Source organism: Triticum dicoccoides, chromosome 3A (genome assembly GCF_002162155.2).
Source record: "Triticum dicoccoides isolate Atlit2015 ecotype Zavitan chromosome 3A, WEW_v2.0, whole genome shotgun sequence".
Lineage (NCBI taxonomy): Eukaryota > Viridiplantae > Streptophyta > Magnoliopsida > Poales > Poaceae > Triticum > Triticum dicoccoides.
Genome location: NC_041384.1, coordinates 357,398,551 through 357,424,119, shown reverse-complemented (window position 1 = coordinate 357,424,119; position 25,569 = coordinate 357,398,551).

Here is a 25,569-nt window from a genome sequence, read left to right as displayed (position 1 = left end):
ACCGCTGTCTAGTGATCCACTCCTGGATCACTATTGTACCCTCTTGCCAAACTTATGCTGAGGTACACAATAGGTCTGGTACACAGCATATCATACTTTATAGAACCTATGACTGAGGCATAGGGAATGACTTTTCATTCTCTTTCTATTTTCTAATGTGGTCGGGTTTTGAGTCTTTCACTCAACTTCACACCTTGCAACACAGGCAAGAACTCCTTTGACTTTTCCATTTTGAACTACTTAAAAATATTATCAAGGTATGTACTCATTGAAAATATAGCAAGCGTCTTGATCTATCTCTATAGATCTTGATGCTCAATATGTAAGTAGCTTCATCGAGGTCTTTATTTGAAAAACTCTTTTCAAACACTCATTTATGCTTTCCAGAAAATTCTACATTATTTCCGATCAACAATATGTGATTCACATATACTTATCAGAAATGTTGTAGTACTCCCACTCACTTTCTTGCAAATTCATGCTTCACCGCAAGTCTGTATAAAACCATATGCTTTGATCACTCTCTCAAAGCATATATTCCAACTCCGAGATGATTGCACCAGTCCATAGATGGATCGCTGGAGCTTGCTCACTTTGTTAGCACCTTTAGGATCGACAAAACCTTATGGTTGCATCATATACAACACTTCTTTAAGAAATCCATTAAGGAATGAAGTTTTGACGTCCATTTGCCAGATTTCATAGAATGCGGCAACTGCTAACATGATTCAGACAGACTTTTAAGCATCAATACGAGTGACAAAATCTCATCGTAGTCAACACCTTGAACTTGTCGAAAACATTTTGCGACAATTCGAGCTTTGTAGATAGTAACACTACTATCAGCGTCCGTCTTCCTCTTGAAGATCCATTTATTCTTAATGACTCACCGATCATCGGGAAAGTCAATCGAAGTCCATACTTTGTTCTCATACATGGATCCCATCTCAGATTTCATGGCCTCAAACAATTTCGTGGAATCTGGGCTCATCATTGCTTCCTCATAGTTTGTAGGTTCGTCATGGTCAAGTAACATGACCTCCAAAATAGGATTACCGTACCACTCTAGTGCACGTCTTACTCTAGTTGACCTACGAGGTTCGGTAGTAACTTGATCTGAAGTTTCATGATCATCATCATTAACTTCCTCACTAATTGGTGGAGGCATCACTGGAACTGATTCCTGTGATGAACTACTTTCCAATTTTGGAGAAGGTACAATTATCTCATCAAGTTCTACTTTCCTCCCATTCAGTTCTTTCGAAAGAAACTTCTTCTCTAGAAAGGATTCATTCTTAGCAACGAATATCTTGCATTTGGATCTATGATAGAAGGTGTACCCAATAGTTTCTTAAGGTATCCTCTGAAGACACATTTCTCCGATTTGGTTCGAGCTTATCAGGTTGAAACTTTTTCACATAAGCATCACAACCCCAAATTTTAAGAAATGACAACTTAGGTTTCTTGCTAAACCACAGTTCATATGGTGTCATCTCAACGAATTTAGATGGTGACCTATTTAATGTGAATGTAGTTGTCTCTAATGCATAACCCCAAACCAATAGTGGTAAATCAATAAGAGACATCATAAATTGCACCATATCTAATAAAGTATGGTTACGACATTCGGACACACCATTACGCTATAGTGTTCCAGGTGGCGTGAGTTGTAAAACTGTTCCACAGTTTTAAATGAAGGCCAAACTCATAACTCAAATATTTGCCTCCGCGATCAGATCGTAGAAACTTTATTTTCTTGTTACGATGATTTTCCACTTCACTCCGATATTCTTTGAACTTTTCAAACGTTTCAGACTTGTGTTTCATCAAGTAGATATACCCATACCTGCTCAAATCATTTGTGAAGGTCAGAAAATAATGATACCCGCCACGAGCCTCAACACTCGTCCGATCTCATACATCAGTATGTATTACTTCCAATAAATCAGTTGCTCGCTCCATTGTTCCGGAGAATGGAGCCTTAGTCATCTTGGCCATGAGGCATGGTTCGCAAGCATCAAATGATTCATAATCAAGTGATTCCAAAATCCCATAAGCATGGAGTTTCTTCATGCGCTTTACACCTATATGACCTAAACGGCAGTGCCACAAATAAGTTGCACTATCATTATTAACTTTTCATCTTTTGGCTTCAATATTATGAATATGTGTATCACTACTATCGAGATCCAACAAACCATTTTCATTGGGTGTATGACCATAGAAGGTTTTATTCATGTAAACAGAACAACAATTATTCTCTAACTTAAATGAATAAAAGTATTGCAATAAACATGATCAAATCATATTCATGCTCAACGCAAACATCAAATAACATTTATTTAGGTTCAACACTAATCCCGAAAGTATAGGGAGTGTGTGATGATGATCATATCAATCTTGGAACTACTTCCAACACACATCGTCACTTCACCCTTAACTAGTTTCTGTTCATTCTGCAACTCCCATTTCGAGTTACTACTCTTAGCAACTGAACCGGTATCAAATGCCGAGGGGTTGCTATAAACACTAGTAAAGTACACATCAATAACATGTATATCCAATATACCTTTGTTCACTATGCCATCCTTCTTATTCGCCAAGTATCTAGGGCAGTTCCACTTCCAGTGACCATTTCCTGTGCAGTAGAAGCACTCAGTTTCAGGCTTGGGTCTAGCTTTGGGCTTCTTCACGGGAGTGACAACTTGCTTGTCATTCTTATCGAAGTTCCCTTTCTATCCCTTTGACCTTTTCTTGAAACAAGTGGTCTTGTCAACCATCAACAGTTGATGTCCTTTCTTGATTTCTACCTTTGCCGATTTCAGCATTGCGAAGAGCTCGGGAATTACTTTCGTCATCCCTTGCATATTATAGTTCATCATGAAGTTCTAGTAACTTGGTGATAGTGACTAGAGAACTTTGTCAATTACTATCTTATCTGGAAGATTAACTCCCACTTGATTCAAGCAATTGTAGTACCCAGGCAATCTTGTAGGCAAAGTACTATCACAGGTCTCATACCTTTCGACACATGCATGAGTATGAAATACCAATTTCAACTCTTGGAACATCTTATATGCTCCGTAGCGTTCAAAACATTTTTGAAGTCCCGGTTCTAAGCCGTAAAGCATGGTGCACTAAACTATCAAGTAGTCATCATATCGAGCTTGCTAAACGTTCATAATGTCTGCATCTCCTCCTACAATAGTTCTGTCACCTAGTGGTGCATCAAGGACACAATTCTTCTGTGTAGCAATGAGGATAATCCTTAGATCATGGATCCAATCCGCATCATTGCTACTATCATCTTTCAACATAGTTTTCTCTAGGAACATATCATAAATAAAACGGGGAAGCTATACACGAGCAATTGATCTACAACATAGATATGTAAATACTACAAGGACTAAGTTCATGATAAATTTAAGTTCAATTAGTCATATTACTTAAGAACTCCCACTTAGATAGACATCCCTCTAATCATCTAAGTGATCACGTGATCCATATCAACTAAACCATGTCCGATCATCACGTGAGATGGAGTAGTTTTCAATGGTTAACATCACTATGTTGATCATATCTACTATATGATTCACGCTCGACCTTTCGGTCTTAGTATTCCGAGGCCATATCTGCATATGCTAGGCTCGTCAAGTTTAACCCGAGTATTCTGCATGTGCAAAACTGGCTTGCACCCGTTGTATGTGAACATAGAGCTTATCACACCCGATCATCACGTGGTGTCTCGGCATGACAAACTATCGCAACGGTGCATACTCAGGGAGAACACTTGTACCTTGAAATTTAGTGAGGGTTCATCTTATAATGCTACCGTCGTACTAAGTAAAATAGGATGCATAAAAGATAAACATCACATGCAATCAAAATATGTGACATGATATGACCATCATCATCTTGTGCCTTTGATCTCCATCTCCAAAGTACCGTCATGATCTCCATCATCACCGGCATGACACCATGATCTCCACCATATTGATCTTTATCAACGTGTCATCACATGCTCATCTCGCCAACTATTTCTATCGCATAGCGATAAAGTAAAGCAATTACATGGCGCTTGCATCTTATGCAATAATGAGACAACCATAAGGCTCCTTGAGGGAGTCCTGGATTAGGGGGTCTCCAGACAGCCGGACTATATCCTTTGGCCGGACTGTTGGACTATGAAGATACAAGATTGAAGACTTCTTCTCGTGTCCGGATGGGACTTTACTTGGCGTGGAAGGCAAGCTAGGCAATACAGATATGCATATCTCCTCCTTTGTAACCGACCTTGTGTAACCCTAGCCCCCTCCGGTGTCCATATAATCCAGAGGGTTTTAGTCCGTGGGACAACATACAATCATACCATAGGCTAGCTTCTAGGGTTTAGCTTCTCTGATCTCGTGGTAGATCAAATCTTGTAATACTCATATCATCAAGAACAATCAAGCATGACGTAGGGTATAACCTCCATCAAGAGGGCCCGAACCTGGGTAAACATAGTGTCCCCTGCCTCCTGTTACCATCCGCCTTAGATGCATAGTTCGGGATCCCCTACCCAAGATCCGCCGGTTTTGACACCGACATTGGTGCTTTCATTTAGAGTTCCACTGTGTCGTCATCATAAGGAAGATGTCTCACCTCATTGTCAAGGACAACATCACCTCTGGGGGAGCCCTTACTGTAGGCCAAACTCTCCGACTAGGCGGCTTCGTCATGACCCCCCGCTCGGCTGCTGCGCCGATGATGACCTCTCGGGTCATCGAAAATAGCCTCCACATCGGCTCAAAATTTAACGAGCAGATGGATCCAATGGAGCTCTCCTCTTTGAACGAGCTCTTGGATCGCATTGCCTCTCTAGGAGTCACTACGGACTACGATCGGATCGGGCTTAAACCCGACCAAAGGGAGATTAACTCTTCGCCGGTCACCCATCAGATAGCGGTGGTGGAGGAGCAATGCGGCGATTCTCCCTCTATCCTGAGGACGAACTATGTCCGGATTCCCGAGCTCTCCGAACAGGATCCTCGCCCACGGGAGGATGCCGCCCTAACCCTGAATCCAGAATCAGGCCGCATACCGAACCCGCAGGGCAACATCCCGGAGCCCGAACTTCCAAGATTGGAAACTCCCCTGCCCCGGGATCACAAATTGGGTCAAGGTCTGGACTTAAATCCACCCACCCACCCAGATACAAACTATATTTCCCACATTAGGCAAGCGCCCGAAGAGACAGTACATCACTATTGGGCCAGATCCCTCCTTGTAATGAACAAGGTCAAGGACTGTCGCGAGGAAGATGCAATTTCGTTCTTATGCAACAATTGCATGGACAAGGGAGTCCTCAACGCCATAATTCGCCATGACGTATCACACTTTGTTGACTTGGCAGCCATAGTACGGAAATACTATGCGATGGGAAGTGCCTGGAAAACCCAAACGCAATTTTGGGATAATCCGGCTCTGACAAAACCCCCACCCCGAACTAAAAGGGCGCACTCTCATAAGTCACCCGACTCAATTACAAAGAATCAAAAGCCCACTACAAAACGTGGAACCGTGTTGGAGGGATGGCTCAACGGGCCCTGCAAAATCCATAGTACAGCGGATACCATATCAACACACAACCTTAGAGCATGTTGGGTACTCCGGCAGGTGGCCAAAAGCGGTGAGGATCTTCTCACCCAAAATACTTCAGAGAACCTTCCCAAGGATAACAACACAGTATTAACGGTCTTCGAGACCTTCGCCTCAAATAATAGGCGTAAGCGAGCACTCTGCATCCTTGCCGAAGTCTGCCACGTGGCAGCAATAAATCCATGGAGCGACACGGCTATCACCTTCAACGCCAGTGACGAACCTAAATTCTGAACAGACCGAGCACTAGACTCTTTGGTCCTCAGTCCAATTGTGGACGGCTTTCGGCTCACTAAGGTGCGCATGGATGGCGGCAGCGGATTAAACATCATTTATGAGGAAACTCTCCAAAAAATGGACATAGACATCAACTGTATTGAGCAAAGTAGTACGACCTTTCGAGGAATCATCCCTAGTCGGGAGGTACATTGCGCTGGGAAAATCACACTTGATGTTGTATTTGGCACTCCGGAGAATTACAGGTCCGAAGAAATTACATTCCAAGTGGCCCCGTTCAGTAGCGGATACCACGGCCTTCTAGGGCAGGAGGCATTCACGATGTTTCAAGCCATACCCCATTACGGGTACATGAAGCTCAAAATGCCCGGACCCAAGGGAATTATCACTCTAGCTAGTGATCCGGACATAGCAATCCACGCCGGGAACAAAACATCCGCACTAGCCCTCGAGGCATTATCCGAAGCCCTTGTGGCGGAGGAGTTAACCGCGATGCGCTCCATGGTGGACAGGGACAACGTGATACTAGACAAAAGATCCAAGTCCACCTCCTTTAAATCAGCGGACGAAATAGTTAAATTCCAAGTCCATCCAACGGACCCTACAAAAATAGCATCCATTGGGGCACAGTTAGACCCTGCTGTAGACGCCGCACTACGGGAGTTTCTGCGCAAGAATTGGGATATATTCGCCTGGCATCCTTCAGACATGCTAGGAATCCCACGCAGATTGGCCGAGCATAGCCTTAATATTCTACAAGGATTCAAGCTGGTCAAGCAGACTCTTCGGTGTTTCTCTGAACCTAAGCGACAAGCCATGGGAGAGGAGCTGGCCAAGGTACTGGAAGCTAGATTCATTAAAGAAATAAAACATCCGGATTGGCTAGCAAACCTAGTGATGGTACCAAAGAAGGACAAATCCTGGCGCCTATGTGTCGACTTCAAAGACCTTAATAAGGCTTTCCCAAAGGATCCCTTCCAACTCCCTCGCATCGATCAAATCATCGATGCTACCGTACGACACGAATCATTGTGCTTCCTCACGCTTACTCCGGTTACCACCAGATTAAGATGGCGGAGTCTGATCAAGCTGCAACGGTATTTATAACAACATACGGCCCCTTCTGCTTTAACACAATGCCCTTCAGGCTCAAAAATGCCGGCGCAACATATCAGCGCATGATCCAGACATGTCTAGAAAAGCAGATCGGTAAGACTGTGGAGGCATATGTAGACGATGTGGTCATTAAAACCAGACATGTTGACTCTTTAATAGATGACTTGAGGCTCACGTTCACCAATCTCCGAACATACGACATTAAGCTCAATCCGGAGAAACGCATTTTCGGCGTTCCCGCCGGAAAGCTCCTGGGCTTCATCGTCTCCAGTAGAGGAATTGAAGCAAAACCGGCTAAAATACGAGCTCTGTCACAGTTAGCTATCCCAACTGACCTCAAGTAAATCCATAAATTGACTGGATGTGTGGCGGCTTTAAGCCGCTTTATCTCCCGATTAGGAGAAAATGCACTTCCCCGTTATTGCCTTCTTCGGCGCACCGAACACTTCGAGTGGACGGACGCAACCACGGCCGGACTGGAAGAAATAAAAGCCATCCTAGCCGCCAACCCAATCCTGGCCGCGCCAACTGTTGGCGAACCAATGCTATTATATATAGCGGCAACTCACCAAGTTGTAAGCGCAGTGCTCGTCGTCGAACCAGAGATGGAAGGACATAAATTCCCACTTCAAAAGCCGGTATACTATGTATCCATCGTCCTCACTCCATGCAAATCACGGTACCCACATTATCAAAAGATAGCATACGTGGTATTTATGGCATCCCGGAAATTAGGACACTACTTTCAAGAGTGTTCGATTACGGTGGCCTCCGAAGTACCACTCAATGACATAATAAAGAACCGCGATCCACGGGCCGGATTGCCAAATGGGCCATCGAGCTCCTCCTGTTCGACATAACATATAAGCCACGACGAGCCATTAAGTCGCAACTACTGGCCGATTTCGTAGCCGAATGGACAGAAGCCGAACTCCCTAAAGAGTATGGCGCATACCCCAATTGGATCATGCACTTTGACGGCTCTAAAATGCTGGTTGTTCTAGCGGCTGGCGTCGTCCTGACGTCCCCCACCGGAGACACGGTGCAATATGTGCTCCAAATACTATATACGGACTCCAATAACGTAGCCGGATACGAGGCCCTATTACACGACCTCCGGATGGCAGTCTCCATGGGCATCCAACGCCTAGAGGTGCATGGGGACTCGAACCTCGCAATATCCCAAATAAATGGAGACTTCGATGCCAAGTATCCAAAAATATCGGCATATCGCAACGCCGTCCTCAATATGTCAGCCCGGTTCGAGGGGCTGGAATTCCACCATGTGGCTCGGGAAAACAACCAGGCAGCAGACATCCTAGCCCATATCGGCGCTACACGCGACCTTGTCCCACCGAACATCTTCCTAGAAAGACTGTTTAAACCATCCGTGGTATGGGAAGGGGACACCGGCAAAAATAGTCCAGACGCGGCCACAACCCCAGATACAGAATACTCTGACACAATCGGAGGCTCTGCCACCAAAATAACACCTTCAGCCCACGTGATACTGGTCGTCATCGCCCCGTGGACAGAACCATTCCTGGCCTACCTAACTAGACAGGAATTACCCGAGGACCAAATGAGGCTCACTGCATAGTGCGGTGATCTAAAGCCTGCAAGGTCCATGAGGGAGAGCTTTATAAGAAAAGCATAACCGGAGTCCTTCAAAGGTGCATCTCCGAAGAGGAAGGGCGGAAGCTTTTGGCAGAAATCCATGCTGGACTCGGCGGCCACCACGCAGCAGCTCGGACCCTTGTAAGCAAGGCCTTCCGTACAGGTTTTTATTGGCCGATGGCCCGGGCAGATGCACAACATCTGGTACAACATTGTGTCGGTTGCCAGCTTTTTGCAAACCAAAGCCACATGCCACCTACCGCCCTCCAAAAAATCCCCATTACTTGGCTCTTTGCGGTCTGGGGGCTCGATATGGTCGGACCCCTCAAAGGGGGAACCCATAAGAGAAAATACTTACTGGTCATGGTGGACAAATTCACCAAATGGATACAAGCCAAACGCGTCAAAACGGCTGAATCCGGACTGGTGATAGACTTCATATTTGGGGTTGTACACCATTATGGCGTCCCCCACAGCATCATCACTGACAACGGCATGAACTTTACAGCTGACGAGGTGAAACTTTGGTGTAGCAACATGGGCATCAAGCTCGATTATGCTTCTGTCTATCATCCGCAAACTAATGGTCAGGTCGAACGAGCAAAGGTCTTATCATGAGTGGCATTAAACCCAGATTAGTCCGGTCCTTAAAGGAATCAGACACCCATTGGGTAGAGGAGCTCGACTCCATACTAGGGGGGCTGCGGACCACGCCGAATCGCACTACCGGATACACACCGTTTTTTTATGGTGTACGGCGCTAAGGCGGTGCTGCCTTGCGACATAATTCATGACTCACCTCGAGTGCGCATGTACGAAGAAAGAGGGGCCGAGCTTGATCGGCAGGGCAGTTTGGATGCCCTGAAGGAGGAGCGCGATGTGGCAAAAGCCTGTTCCGCATTCTATCAGCAACAGGCTTGAAGGTATCAAAGCTGAGAAGTGCGGGCCAAAACCTATAACATTGGTGAACTAGTTCTACGCCTACCGGAGAAGAAAAGAACAAGCTCAAGCCCAAATGGGAAGGCCCCTTCATTATCGACCAGGTTCTGACCGGCGGAGTGTACCGTCTGCGGGATGCATCGAATAATCGACTTGAGCCAAACCCATGGAACGTAGCCAGAGTCCGAAGATTCTATGCCTAGCGCCGGACTCTATGTTCGTCTCCTTACCTCCATGAATTTTTTGCGCATCTGTTTTCTCTCTCTCTTTCTTTCTCTCTTTTCTCTTCAAAGCCCTAAAGGGCTAAACCTGTGTCTTGGTTACACAATCTTGACGCGCTAACCGCGCTCAATATACCTGGGGGCTTCCTATACAGAAGCTTAATCTAATTACCTTTCCGGGCTTTATGCCCCACACATGTGTTATTGTTCCGCATGTACCTTTTTTCGCCATTATATGCATCGATATGACTTAAGTTTTGGCCAAGCTGGGTTGCCTGGCTCTTGTGTTTATGCCCTACGTTCCCGTTAATTCGGCTAGGGCATAAGGGGAGCACCTCTGTGATTGTTACTGCCGGGTCAGCCGGATGTGTACCTCAGACTGGGTGAAGTCAAAAGCTAGAGTTCTTAAGGGAATATTCAGTCGGTGAATAAAAGATGACTTTCATTTAAATTACTACACGCCCCCAAATGTTTTTAGCCTGCGTCTCATAGTTCGGACATGCACATTAGGGCATGCGTGCCCAGGGAAAGGAACCCTTAGCGGAACTATTCTCCCTGGAAGATGTTTCTTACTATCCATGTAATATAACATAGCTAGTTGGATACTTGTCTGTTCAAGCACTTATGACCCCTACGCCTAGTTTCCATGCATACCCCAGTTTTTATATAACCGAGTGGGTATTCGGATACACTCCGGACTATCAGTTCCAGAGGTCGAAGCGAAAAGGTCCACCATGCCAAATGATTTACAATCCGGCTAGGGACATTACATATGTCACTTGAAGTACACAGTCACTAAGACTGATTAAATTCTTCTTCTATACCATCCAACAGTCTGTCTAGCCTACAATCCTGTTGGGAATACTTTGCGGCTAATTCTACTTGATCATACACTAAACTGATGGGGATCTCTTTCCCATCGGGCCCCACAGGTCCGACCTCGGCCATGTGGTTTGGGTCAGCCTTAGTATATCGTGTCTTCACCATAGCGCAAGCTTCCCTTGCACCTTGTCGGCAGGCTGATATCTTCCATAATCGGAAGCGCCGCCGCGCTCCCTTGAGCTTCTCTATAAGCTCCCCCATGCCTCCTAGGGGGGACACGGACGGCCACAAGGCTTGGGCAATACTCTACATCACCAACCGAACTTGTTCGTGCAGTTGTGAGAGCTCTGGCAGAAGATCACCCGAGGACCCGGGCATCTCCTCCGCAGGACGACCCGTCAGCATACCTGCAGACATAACGCTGTTAGCAGGCTTCTTCGCCGAACTCCTTTAAAAATTTCGTTCAAGCACTTACTAAAAATGCCACGCTGAAGACGTTTATTCTCCTTCACGAAGTCCGCAAGCTGGGCTCGGACATCCTTCAGTTCCACGCCCAGCTGGATATTGTCATCTTGGAGATCATTTTTCCCCTGCCTGACTCACGTCAGCACGCGCTCGCCAGCATTTCGCTGTCGATCATCACGTGCCGTATCCGCCTCCACGGCCTCCGGATTCACTCTGGGGCCACCTGCAACATCTAATTTTAGGTGTGCATACATGTCGCATACTACCTGGTACTGATATTCTTTGCAATAGACAAAAGGGTTACCAGGGGGACTGAGGGAGTCCTGGATTAGGGGGTCTCTTGACAGCCGGATTATATCCTTTGGCCGGACTGTTGGACTATGAAGATACAAGATTGAAGACTTCGTCTCGTGTCCGGATGGGACTCTACTTGGCGTGGCAGGCAAGCTAGGCAATACGGATGTGGATATCTCCTCCTTTGTAGCCGACCTTGTGTAACCCTAACCCTCTCCTGTGTCTATATAAACCGGAGGGTTTTAGTCCGTAGGACACAACAACCACAACATACAATCATACCATAGGCTAGCTTCTAGGGTTTAGCCTCTCCGATCTCGTGGTAGATCTACTCTTGTACTACCCATATCATCAATATTAATCAAGCAGGACGTAGGGTTTTACCTCCATCAAGAGGGCCCGAACCTGGGTAAAACATTGTGTCCCTGCCTCCTATTACCATCCGGCCTAGACGCACAGTTCGGGACCCCCTACCCGAGATCCGCCGGTTTTGACACCGACATTGGTGCTTTCATTGAGAGTTCCTCTGTGTCGTCACCTTTAGGCCCGATGGCTCCTCCGATCATCAACAATGATGCGGTCCAGGGTGAGACCTTTCTCCCCGGACAGATCTTCGTTGTCAGCGGCTTTGCACTGCAGGCTAATTCGCTTGGCCATCTAGAGCAGATTGAAAGCTACGCCCCTGGCCATCAGGTTAGAGGAAGTTTCAACTACACGGCCGACATCCGTGGAGACTTGATCTTTGACGGATTCGAGCCACAGCCAGGCGCACCACACTGTCATGATGGGTATGACCTAGCTCTGCCGCCGAACAGTACCCTAGAGGTCGCGCATGCATTAGCTCCGACCCTTAGCTCAGAGCCAACTGCGCCAATCGAGGATGGGTGGCTAGACACCGCTCGGGGGCTGCAGTCTCAACGGCGATCGAGCCGAACACTAGCCTAATCCTCCGCGAAGCCCGTGACTCCAAGGTGCCAGACTCTTTTGCAGACTCCGAACCTTCCGCGCCCCTGCCAATCGAATCCGATTGGGTGCCGATCATGGAATTCACCGCCGCGGATATCTTTCAGCACTCGCCCTTCGGCGACATACTGAATTCACTAAGGTCTCTCTCTTTGTCAGGAGAGCCCTGGCCGGACTATGGCCAATAGGATTGGGATGCGGACGACAAAGAAATTCGACGCCCACCCACCACCCACTTCATAGCCACTGTCGATGATTTAACCGACATGCTCGACTTCAACTCCGAAGACATCGATGGTATGGATGATGATGTAGGAGACGAACATGAACCAGCGCCTATAGGGAACTGGAAAGCCACCTCGTCATATGACATATACATGGTGGTACACCAAAAGAAGGCAATGGCGACGAGATAGCGGAGGATGACCCCTCCAAGAAGCAACCCAAGCGCCGACGTCAGCGGTGCCGCTCTAAGTCCCGCCAAAGAATAAATGGTGATACTGGCACAGGAGATAATAACACTTCGGATAGTGCCGAAGACAACAACAATCCCCTCCAGCAAGATTTAGGGCAGGAGGATGGAGGAGCCAGCCCTCCTGAGAGAGCGGCAGACGGAGAGGAGGAGGATGACAATTACATGCCCCCCTCTAAAGATGAGGCAAGCCTCGGCAATGATGAATTCGCCGTACCAGAGGATCCCGTCGAACAAGAGCGCTTCAAGCGCTGGCTTACGGCCACGACAAATAGCCTTAAGAAAAAGCAGCAACAACTTCAAGATGATCAGGATCTGCTAGCTGACAGATGGACTGAAGTCCTCGTGGCCGAGGAATATAAACTCGAGCGCCCCTCCAAGAGTTACCCAAAGTGCAGGTTGCTACCTCGACTGGAGGAAGAAGCGTATGATACGGCTGATCGGCCACCTCGTGGCCGCGATAGAGAGGCATTCCAGCCAAAAACTCAGCCTCCACCCCGACGCCATTCAAATAAAAAGGCATGGGGAGATACGCCAGACCTGCAAGACATATTGGAGGACAAAGCAAAGCATGCAAGATCGATCTACGGATCACAAGGGCGCACCACTCTACGAGACGATAAACGTCACGCTGGATACAGTAAAAGCAAATCCGTCAGGACCGAACACGGCGGGCAAGACCCATTCGAGCTGCGTCATGGTATAGCCCAATACAGAGGCGCCGCACACCCCTTATGCTTCACAGACGAAGTAATGGATCATCAAATCCCAGAAGGTTTCAAACCTGTAAATATTGAATCATATGACAACACTACAGATCCTGCGGTATGGATCGAGGATTTCCTCCTTCAGATCCACATGGCCCGCAGTGATGACTTACACGCCATCAAATACCTCCCACTAAAGCTCAAAGGACCAGCGCGGCATTGGCTTAACAGCTTGCCAGCAGACTCCATTAGCTGTTGGGAAGATCTGGAAGCCGCATTCCTCGACAACTTTCAGGGCACTTATGTGCGACCACCAGACGCCGATGACTTGAGCCACATAATTCAGTAGCCAGAAGAGTCGGCTAGACAATTCTGGACTCAGTTCCTTTCAAAGAAAAATTAAATTGTTGACTGTCCGGATGCAGAGGCCTTAGCGGCTTTCAAACACAACATCCGAGACGAGTGGCTAGCCGGGCACCTTGGCCAGGAAAAGCCGAAATCTATGGCAGCCCTCATGACACTCATGACCCGCTTTTGCGCGGGAGAAGACAGTTGGCTGGCTTGGAGTAATAACATATCAAAGAACAATGGTACTTCGGATACCAAGGATGGCAATAGCAGGTCACATCGCAACAAACATAAGCGCCGTATTAACAACGATAATAACGAGGATACGACAGTCAACACCGGATTAAAAGGCTCTAAACCCGGTTAGCGGAAAAAGCCATTCAAACAAAGTACGCCGGGACCGTCGAGCTTGGACCGTATACTCGATCGCTCATGTCAAATACACGGCACCTCAGACAAGCTAGCCAATCACACCAACAGGGACTATTGGGTGTTCAAGCAGGCCGGCAAGTTAATTGCCGAAAACAAGGACAAGGGGCCACATAGCAATGACGAATGGGAATCCCGGCAGCCACACACCGGAGGACAGAAGAGGTTTCCCCCACAAGTGTGGACGGTGAACATGATATACGCAACCCACATCCCCAAGAGGGAGCGGAAGCGTGCGCTCAGGGACGTATATGCGTTGGAGCCAGTCGCCCCAAAGTTCAACCCTTGGTCCTCCTGTCCGACCACCTTCGATCGCAGGGACCACCCCACTAGTATCCGTCATGGCGGATTCGCCGCACTGGTCCTAGACCCAATCATTGACGGATTTCACCTCACTCGAGTCCTTATGGATGGCGGCAGCAGCCTAAACCTGCTTTATCAGGACACGATGTGCAAAATGGGTATAGACCCCTCAAGGATCAAACCCACAAAAACGACCTTTAAAGGCGTCATTCCAGGCGTAGAGGCCCATTGCACAGGCTCAATTACACTGGAAGTGGTCTCCGGATCCCCAGATAACTTCTGAAGCGAAGAGTTAATCTTCGATATAGTCCCGTTCCGCAGTGGTTATCATGCACTGCTCGGGCGAACCGCATTTGCGAGATTCAATGCGGTACCGCATTATGCATACCTCAAGCTCAAGATGCCAGGACCTCGCGGGGTTATTACAGTCAATGGAAACACAAAGCGCTCTCTCCGAACAGAGGAGCACACTGCGGCCCTCGCAGTAGAAGCGCAAAACAGCCTCTCAAGGCAAGCCACTAGTTCGGCGTTTCGAAACCTGGACACCTTCAAGCGCGCTCGGAGCAATCGACCAATAGACCGCCTGGCGCAATCTGAGCTCACATAGCAATGCGGCCCCCACCCCAGTCCCAGCCAAACGGCGAGGCTCGTGTCGCGCGTACATAATTACGCATTAAAAATACCATGGGCACAGGTGGGGAGGGGGGGCACACTACGGCACGCCCCAAGATACGGCTTAAACCACACTAGGGGCTTCCCGTTCGGTTATTTTTCTCTTTTTTCACGACCTTAATCTCGGGAAACCTTGTCCGGCAGCACTATTGCCGAACACATGATGCAACAACCAAGGAGGCAGAAAGCTACGTCACACCACAGAATTCCCAGGTGGATTACAGTAACGAGCGAAATATTCGATTTAATATCATTCCCCAGCTTGCCCTTGGAAGGGACATAGTCCTACTCTTTGCTTATCGCACTATCTGTATCACTCTGCTTTAACGCAATTTTTTGAATAAACAATGCATGACATTACGACTATTATTGCATTCTTTTTATATATATATATATATATATATATATATATATATATATATATGTGTGTGTGTTCATTAATGACGCCTTGCAACTTTACACTTTGGTACGGCAAATACACCAGGGGCTTACGTACCCCACAATACGGTGTGAAAAGTCCGAACACTTTCACAAGTGCGGCACCCCAAACTTATAGCATTATATGCATCAGCTCCGAATCATGTCTTTGGTCAAATGTTGGGTTTGCCCGGCTCCTATGTTTTGGTACCTTACGTTCCGCTCTATCGGCTAAGGTAGCGCTAGGAGAACTACTGCGATTGTGCCCCGGTTCTGCTTGGTTCAGCACCTCAGTAGAGAAAGCTAAAACTGACTGTCATGATAAGGCGAGAGACTGGTCGCTGTTCGGCGAGGTTTTCAAGTCCCTAAAGACTTATGCCGCTTAGCGCTAGGGGCCGGCCATGTCCATCTTAAAGGCATGTATCGCGCCCCGAATTCGGCCTTACGAATACCATGGGCTTCGCCGAAATTTAAAATTATAGAATTCTATGGCTAAGTGAGAGTGATAAAGCATTATTATTCTGGTTGCCTTGTTCGCCGTGCTGAGCACCTCCCTCGAAGGACCCAAACATGGGAACAAGAGTGCTCAGGTTTATCCTGAACACCCCAGCACTCGTGGCATGGGGGCAGAAGCCGAGGACTAGCTATCTCTCAAATTGGATAAACAGCCAAACATAAGGCAATATTTTAAATTCAAACAAGCATTGCATAGCGCATATGAAACAAGTTTTCATAAATACAAGATAAAACGTGCAAGTCTCACTGAAATATTACATCTTTTGAACACTTGTCCGCTATGAGACGGGCACCCGGCAGAACACCCTCATAGTACATCTCGGGGTGGCGGTGCTCCTTGCCCTCCGGCGGGCCCTCCTTGATCAGCTTCATGGCGTCTAGCTTGACCCACTGCAATTTCACACGGGCGAAAGCCCGGCGTGCACCTTCAATGCAGACAGATCGCTTGACGACCTCCAGCCACGGGCGGGCATCCACAAACCGCCTCACCAGGCCAAAGAAGCTGTTCGGAAGGGCGTCGCCAGGCCACAGCCGGACTATAAAGCCCTTCATGGCCTGATCGGCCGCCTTATGTAGCTCGACCATCTGCTTCAGCTGGTCGCTCATTGGCACCCGGTGTTCGGCCTCAGTATACTGAGACCAGAACAGTTTCTCCATTGAGCTTCCATCCTTGGACTAGTAAAATTGTGCGGCATCGGACACGCTGCGGGGCAAATCTGCGAATGCTCCTGGAGAGCTCCAGATTCGGGTAAGTAATCGATAATTTACTTTTACATGCTTGCTTTGCATGTAGAAAGCCTTACCAGCCGCTATCTTCTTCATTGCGTCGATCTCCTGAAGGGCCTTTTGGGCTTCGGCCTTGGCATGTTTTGCACTCTCGAGGGCCGCGGCAAGCTCAGACTCCCGTGTCTTTGAATCAAGCTCCAACGCCTCGTGCTTCGCCACGAGAGCCTGGAGCTCTTGCTGCACCTCGCCCACCCGAGCCTCGTGTTTCTCTCGCTCGGTGTGCTCCTTGGCCGCTTTATCTTCGGCCTTGGTTAGCGCTTGCTTCAGAGTCGCCACCTTGGCCATGGCCCCTGGCAAATATACGATGATCCTGTCATTTTGCAATCGCGTCTTCTTTTATATATACATATCTATAGATAGGGTATTACTTACCCTTGTTCTCCTCGAGCTGCCTCTTGGCAAGGCCGAGCTCTTTCCTGGACCCCTCGAGGTCCTGCTTCAGTACGGTGACCTCCGCAGTCAGTGTGGCGGATGCCATCAGCGAAGCCTGCATATGCATATTGACATACTTATATTAGACTCCTAAGATATTATTTGATCCTCTATTCGGCTTTTCTTTGTGAACACCGAACAAACCATAAGGGCTACTGTCTATGCGGTAATATTTTTACTACATTTTAAAACACTTACCTCAAAGCCTGTTAGAAGGCTGGCACATGCTTCAGTCAATCCGCTCTTGGCGGGCTAAACCTTCTGGACCACCGCACTCATAATAGTACGGTGCTCCTCGTCGATGGAAGCGCTGCGAAGCACTTCCAGCAGATTGTCTGGCGCCTCTGGCTGGACAGAGGTCACCGGCACAGGCGTCTTGCCCCTCTTAGAAGGAGGCCGCCTGTACGAGCCCGGAACCACTGGAGGTTCCGGCGCGGTGTTCGGTTGAGGGCCGAACTCGGAGCTCTCAGGGACCCCGTCCCCTCGGCTCCCGGAGTCCGGAAGGTCGCCTTGAGGCGCCTCCGGGACTGTCTCCCCTCGACCCGGTGCCTCTTGAGACAGCACCTCGGCATCGTCAGCAGGATGAGGGGAGGTGGCGGTCGGGACTGGATCGCTATCCATGTCCGACGAGCCTAGGGAGCCGTCCGATGATACATCGATACTGGCTCGTGGCGGCCTGCATAATTATGTTCAGCGAGGGAAAGTAGTGTGACAAAGGAATGCTATGAGTTACTCTGGTATCCGAATACATACGACTTCCCCAGGGGCTTGGTACTGGGCACCCACTCGTCTTCACCGTCGGCGGCGGTGGTAGAGTAGTCCGGAAGGAGAGTTCTCCCCTTCTTGGATCCTTCGGCCTCCCTAGTTGGGCAAGCCTTCCTTTTCTTATCCCCCCTAGCTGGAGGGGGAGCATCTTCTTCTTCTTCCCTGTATTCGGGGGAGGAGTGCGTTGTAGAGTCATCGGACGATGAGTCCGATAACACCTGGCACCGGGAACTCTTTCGGGTTCCCTTGGCCTTCTTGGTCTTCTCCGGCACCTTGTAAGGAGCCGGAGTCAGCATCTCTGTCAGGAGAGCGCCCGCAGTGTCTTCGGTCAAAGGGGCCGGACAGTTAATCTGCCCCGACGTCTCCACCCAGTCCTGTCAAAGGCATGGAGATTAGACCCCGCACATAATTATGCTAGGGAAAATAAATGTCCTACGGGACGTATTGGACTCACCGAGCGCGCTAGGCGCTTTGCGCTTAGTCCGTAGTCCTCGACGAGAGAAGGAGGGACCTCGGCGCCCTGGAACAGCACCTTCCAGACGTCCTTGGGCGTCGTATCAAAGAGCTCGCTCAGAGTCTGGTGCCGGGCTGGGTCGAACTCCCACAAGTTAAAATCCCGTTGTTGACACGGGAGGATCCGGCGGATTAGCATAACCTGGACTATGTTGACAAGCTTGAGATTCTTGCTCGCCATACTCCGGATACATTTCTAGAGTCCATCCAGCTCCACCGATGAACCCCACGACAAGCCCTTCTCTTTCCAGGAAGTGAGCCATGTAGGGAATCCGGATCGAAACTCGGGGGCTGCCGCCCATTTGGCGTCGCGCGTCTCGGTGATGTAGAACCACGTCGATTGCCATCCCTTTATTGTCTCCACGAAGGAGCCTTCAAGCCATATAACGTTGGGCATCTTGCCCACCATGGCTCCACCGCATTCTGCTTGTTGGCCTCGTACCACCTTCGGCTTGATATTGAAGGTCTTTAACCACAGGCCGAAGTGGGGCTGGATGCGGAGGAAAGCCTCACACATGACGATGCGCGATATTCGCGGCTAAGTATCCGGCTGCGCGCAGCTTCATGATGTCTCCCTCCTTGATGGAGGAGACCATCCACCTGCCTCCCGCTCCGGACATGGTGGGGAAAAGTTGAGGGGGGAAGTGCGGATTTGGGCGCTAGAGCTCAAGTGTGCGAAAATGGATGAGCAAAGGAGGAAGAAGGCATGGATGAAAAGGTGAATCCTTATCCCTTTATATGGGCGGATGAAACTAAGCATCCCCACTAGCCTGGTAAAATTCGCTCGTCCCCCAAGCGCCGTAATCGATGGCGTGGTTAGGTTACCCACGCCCGTATTGATGAGAATCCCGTAATAAGCGGACACGATCTCTGCTTTGACAAGATGTGTCAAAAAAACTGCCTCGCGTTATGTGCAGGGCTAGTTAAAGGAAACGGTTCGAATAATCACCGGGCCATGACATTACGTCATGCTGTTAAAACAAGTCAGCAAATTAGATTTGCGAAAATATTATTCTCTCTACGGTGGTATGTGAAACTTATTTTGCAGGGTCGGACACTATACTTGTATTCAAATTCTTCCGTGGTGTATTCGGAGGAGGAACCCGCCTTGCAATGCTCAAGACAATACTCCGCGCCGGACTCATCGTCATTGAAGCCTGGTTCAGGGGCTACTGAGGGAGTCCTGGATTAGGGGGTCTCCGTACAGCCAGATTATATCCATTGGCCGGACTGTTGGACTATGAAGATACAAGATTGAAGACTTCGTCTCGTGTCCGGATGGGACTCTACTTGGCGTGGAAGGCAAGCTAGGCAATACTGATATGGATATCTCCTGTGTAACCGACCTTGTGTAACCCTAACCCTCTCCGGTGTCTATATAAACCGGAGGGTTTTAGTCCGTAGGACACAACAACCAAAACATACAATCATATCATAGACTAGCTTCTTGGTTTAGCCTCTCCGATCTCGTGGTAGATCTACTCTTGTACTACCCATATCATCAATATTAATCAAGCAGGACGTAGAGTTTTACCTCCACCAAGAGAGCCCGAACCTGGGTAAAACATTGTGTCCCCTGCCTCCTGTTACCATCCGGCCTAGACACACAGTTCGGGACCCCCTACCCGAGATCCGCCGGTTTTGACACCGACAGGGACCCTTTTTGGACTCCTTCAATGCGGCAACAGCGGCTTCCAGCTGGGCCTTGCACTCGTCCAGCTCTTGAGACAGTTGGGAATTCTTCTCCGTAAGAACCTGCACAAATAATGATCCTTAAATCAGTTGCGTCAACTGTTTCCAGTCTCAGGGGCTACTGATACATATAATCATCATATTTGCCTACCCGTACATCCTTTACATACTTGTCCATGGCTCTGGCTAGACCATTGTGAGCAGCACAGAGGTACGCGTCTCCAGAATTGAAGGCATCAAATGCCTCTGGTGACAAGCAATCGTCACGGAGTACAGCCCGGCGACGCTTATGATTCATGGCGCTCTCCACTTCTGAATTTGTAGCGGACAGTCTATCCCCATCCTGTGTAGGAGGAGCATCCGGCGTCCGCCCCATGTCGGCTTCCGCATCTATGTCCGGCCCTGGAGCCCGACTGGTGGAAGCGTGATCGGCAGCCTCTCCGGACATATTCCAGCGAGCGTTTTTTCTATTAAAGAAGCATGGACGTCATTGCATTTTGAGAAGACGACAACCACAGTGCGGGGTTTTGTGTCATACCTCTGCGCCGGCGTCTCCGTTCTGACCGCCTTCCTTTTTGACCTACCCGGCCTCGGTGCCTCTTGTTGGCGAGTTGCTGCGGGTTTGGCACGGCATCCCGAATGCCTTCCCGGTAAAACATCATATGTGTACGGTAGGTGAAGTGTCTAAAAGGGGATCCTAGTTTTGGAGTTGGGATTTTGGTTTTTCTTACGTGCGACGCAGGGAGCAGTCCGGGATAGTGGGCCGTTATGGCCACCATGGCGTCATCACAGCTCAATTGATAGAATTGCATGTCTATCAGCTCCACGAATATGTCCGGATCTTCTTCGAGTCCGGGACCGAGGGCCCGGCCAGGGTCCTCGGGTTGTGGAGATGGGTTGTTGACCTCCCTTACAGTTTTTCACAGTTCCTGTCATAAAATGGCAAGGTGAGTACCTACGACAAAGAATGAGGGAAGAATGGGAGTAAAGAGATATAAATCACCCAGCTTGGAGGGTTGTACATGGAGAATCCATCCCGTGGCTTGATATGGATGAACTCCTCTTCCTCTCCCTTGAACAACTTGGACAGAATTTTTGCTAAAGCAGCAGCGGAGTCCGGTCCCTTACGCCCGCAAGGGGAGGCATCATCTTCCCCGTTAAAACACCACAGGGGGTACCCTCGATATTGAAGTGGCTGCACTCCCCGCATTATGCATATTGACATAACCTCGATTACTGTCAATCCTGATTGAGCCAGCGCTTTACTCCAGTTCATCAGGTAAAGGACTTCTCCGTTGTCTTCCTCCTAGGGGCTCCGTGGGTGCCAGCTTCGGCATTTCTTCAGAGAAGCATTGTTGAACTCAGGAAGACCCCGCCGAACAGGGCCTGGTAGGGGGACGTCCTCCATATAAAACCATTCCGAAGGCTAGTCTTCGGACGTCTTCTTCGGAGTACCGGACAGGTATCCGGTTTCGGCGATGCGCCATATTTTGGCTCCGCCCACTTGATAAAGTGACCCCTTCTGTGTGCGGGAGACGAGGCAGAATAACCTTTTCCACAGCTCGAAATGAGCCTCGCAGCCCAGGAATAGCTCGCAAAGGGCAACGTAGCCTGCGATGTGTAATATGGAAGCAGGGGTGAAATTATGGAGTTGGAGACCGTAAAACTCCAGGAGCCCGCGGAGGAATGGATGAATTGGAAATCCGAGTCCCCTTAGTAAGTAAGGAACAAGGAACACCCGCTCCCCCGTAGAGTGGCTGGGGAAGCTCTCCGCTTGCTCCCCGCCATTATAGGTGGCGAGCCCGGCTCGGACGGGAACCATATACGCTGGAGGGAGAAATCCCTGACTCTACAGTTCTACTAATCGACTGTGTGGGACGGAACACCTCTCCCAATCACCGGGCTTAGGGCTACGGGGGCGAGACGAGGAGCTGTGGTGGTCGGCCATGTTGGAATGGATTTTTCCGAAGCGCGCTCCGACGGATTCTCGCTGTGGGAGGATGGTATGGATTGGATATAAGAATCCCCATCGCTTTAATAGACAATTTATTTATCTGGCTAGGGGGTGAATGTAAAAACGCCCTGGCTCCTCGTATTCATTCGACGCGTGGAGGATAGCCCTTATTGAGTGCAGAAGCCAAGAAGTCCAACATTTCTGGGGCCGGACACTACTTAACAGACATTCAAAATTTAGAGAAGAACCCGCCTTGAAATGCCAAAGACAATACTGCGCACCGGACTTGACGTCATTGAAGCCTGGTTCGGGGGCTACTGAGGGAGTCCTGGATTAGGAGGTCTCCGGACAGCCGGACTGTTGGACTATGAAGATACAAGATTGAAGACTTCGTCTCGTGTCAAGATGGGACTTTACTTGGCGTGGAAGGCAACCTAGGCAATGCAGATATGTATATCTCCTCCTTTGTAACCGACCTTGTGTAACCCTAACCCCCTCCGGTGTCTATATAAATCGGAGGGTTTTAGTCCATAGGATAACATACAATCATACCATAGACTAGCTTCAAGGGTTTAGCCTCTCTGATATCGCGGTAGATCAACTCTTGTAATACTCATATCATCAAGAACAATCAAGCAGGACGTAGGGTATTACCTCCTTCAAGAGGGCCCGAACCTAGGTAAACTTTGTGTCCCCTGCCTCCTATTACCATCCGCCTTAGAGGCACAGTTCGGGACCCCCTACCCGAGATCCGCCGGTTTTGACACCGACACTCCTGCCAGTTGCCGATAACTTCAACAAAACATGATCATCTCATACAACAATTTATATCTCATCACGTCTTGACCATATCACATCACAACATGCCCTGCAAAAAACAAGTTAGATGTCCTCTACTTTGTTGTTGCAAGTTTTATGTAGCTGCTACGAGCTGAGCAAGAACCGTTCTTACCTACGCATGAAAAACCACACCGCGGTATAGTGATTGGTTTTTGATCTTCAGAAAGAACCCTGTTCATTGAATCCAATTCAACTAAAGTTGGAGAAACTGACACCCACCAGCCACCTGTGTGCGAAGCACGTCGGTAGAACCAGTCTCACGTAAGCGTACACGTAATGTCAGTCTGAGTCGCTTCGTCCAACAATACCGCTGAATCAAGAATCAACTACTAACGACAAGCAATATGTATATATCCACACCCACAACTCCTTTGTATTCTACGCATGCATATAACATCTACGCCTAGACCTGGCTCTGATACCACTATTGGGGAATGCAGTAATTTCAAAAAAATTCCTACGCACACGTAAGATATATCATGCTGATGCATAGAAACAAGAGGGGAAGAATGTTGTCCACGTACCCTCGTAGACCATAAGCAGAAGTGTTATGACAATGCGGTTGATGTAGTCGTACGTCTTCATGATCCGACTGATCCTAGTACCGAAAGTACGACACCTCCACGGTCTGCACACGTTCAGCTCGGTGATGTCCCATGAACTCCCGATCCAGCTGAGTGTCGAGGGAGAGCTTCATCAGCACGACGGCATGATGACAGTGATGATGATGCTACCGGAACAGGGCTTCGCCTAAGCACCACTATGATATGACCGAGGTGGATTATGGTGGAGGGGGCACCGCACACGGCTAAGGGATCAATGATCAACTTGTGTGTCTATGGGGTGCCCCTGGCCACGTATATAAAGGATGGAGGGAGGAGGAGGTCGGCCCTCATAGGGGGGGACCAAAGTGTGGAGTCCTACTAGGACTCCCTAGTCCTAGTAGGATTCCACCTCCCACATGGAATTGGAAAAATGGAAGGGAGAAGGAGAAGGAAGGGGGCGCCCCTTTCCCTAGTCCAATTCAGACCAGTCCATGGGGAAGGGGTGTGGCCACCCTTGAGGCCTTTCTCTCCTTTCCCGTATGGCCCATTAAGGCCCAATACGATTCCCGTAACTCTCCGGTACTCTGAAAAATACCCGAATCACTCGGAACCTTTCCGATGTCTGAATATAGCCTTCCAATATATCGATCTTTACGTCTTGTCCATTTTGAGACTCCTCGTCATGTCCCCGATCTCATCCAGGACTCCGAACAAACTTCGGTCATCAAATCACATAACTCATAATACATATCATCACATAATGTTAAGCGTGCGGACCCTACAGGTTCGAGAACTATGTAGACATGACCGAGACACATCTCCGGTCAATAACCAATAGCGGAACCTGGATGCTCATATTGGCTCCTACATATTCTACGAAGATCTTTATTGGTCAAACCGCATAACAACATACGTTGTTCCATTTGTTATTGGTTTGTTACTTGCCCGAGATTGGATCCTCGGTATCCTCATACCTAGTTCAATCTCGTTACCGACAAGTCTCTTTACTCGTTCCGTAATGCATCATCCTGCAACTAACTCATTAGTCACAATGCTTGCAAGGCTTAGAGTGATGTCCATTACCGAGAGGGCCCAAAGATACCTCTCCGATACAGAGTAACAAATCCTAATCTCGATATATGCCAACTCAACAAACACCATCGGAGACACCTGTAGAGCATCTTTATAATCACCAGTTATGTTGTGACGTCTGATAGCACACAAAGTGTTCCTCCGGTATTTGGGAGATGCATAATCTCATAGTCAAAGGAACATGTATAAGTCATGAAGAAAGCAACAAGAATAAAATTGAATGATCATTATGCCAAGCTAACGGATGGGTCTTGTCCATCACATCATTCTCTAATGATGTGATCCCGTTCATCAAATGACAACACATGACCAATGAGGGAGTCCTGGATTAGGGGGTCTCCAGACAGCCGGACTATATCCTTTGGCCAGACTATTGGACTATGAAGATACAAGATTGAAGACTTCGTCTCGTGTCCGGATGAGACTCTACTTGGTGTGGAAGGCAAGCTAGGCAATACAGATATGTATATCTCCTCCTTTGTAACCGACCTTGTGTAACCCTAGCCCCCTCCGGTGTCTATATAAACCGGAGGGTTTTAGTCCGTAGGACAACATACAATCATACCATAGGCTAGCTTCTAGGGTTTAGCCTATCCGATCTCGTGGTAGATCAACTCTTGTAATACTCATATCATCAAGAATAAATCAAGCAGGATGTAGGGTTTTACCTCCATCAAGAGGGCCTGAACCTGGGTAAAACATCGTGTCCCCTGCCTCCTATTACCATCCGCCTTAGACGCACAGTTCGGGACCCCCTACCCAAGATCCGCCA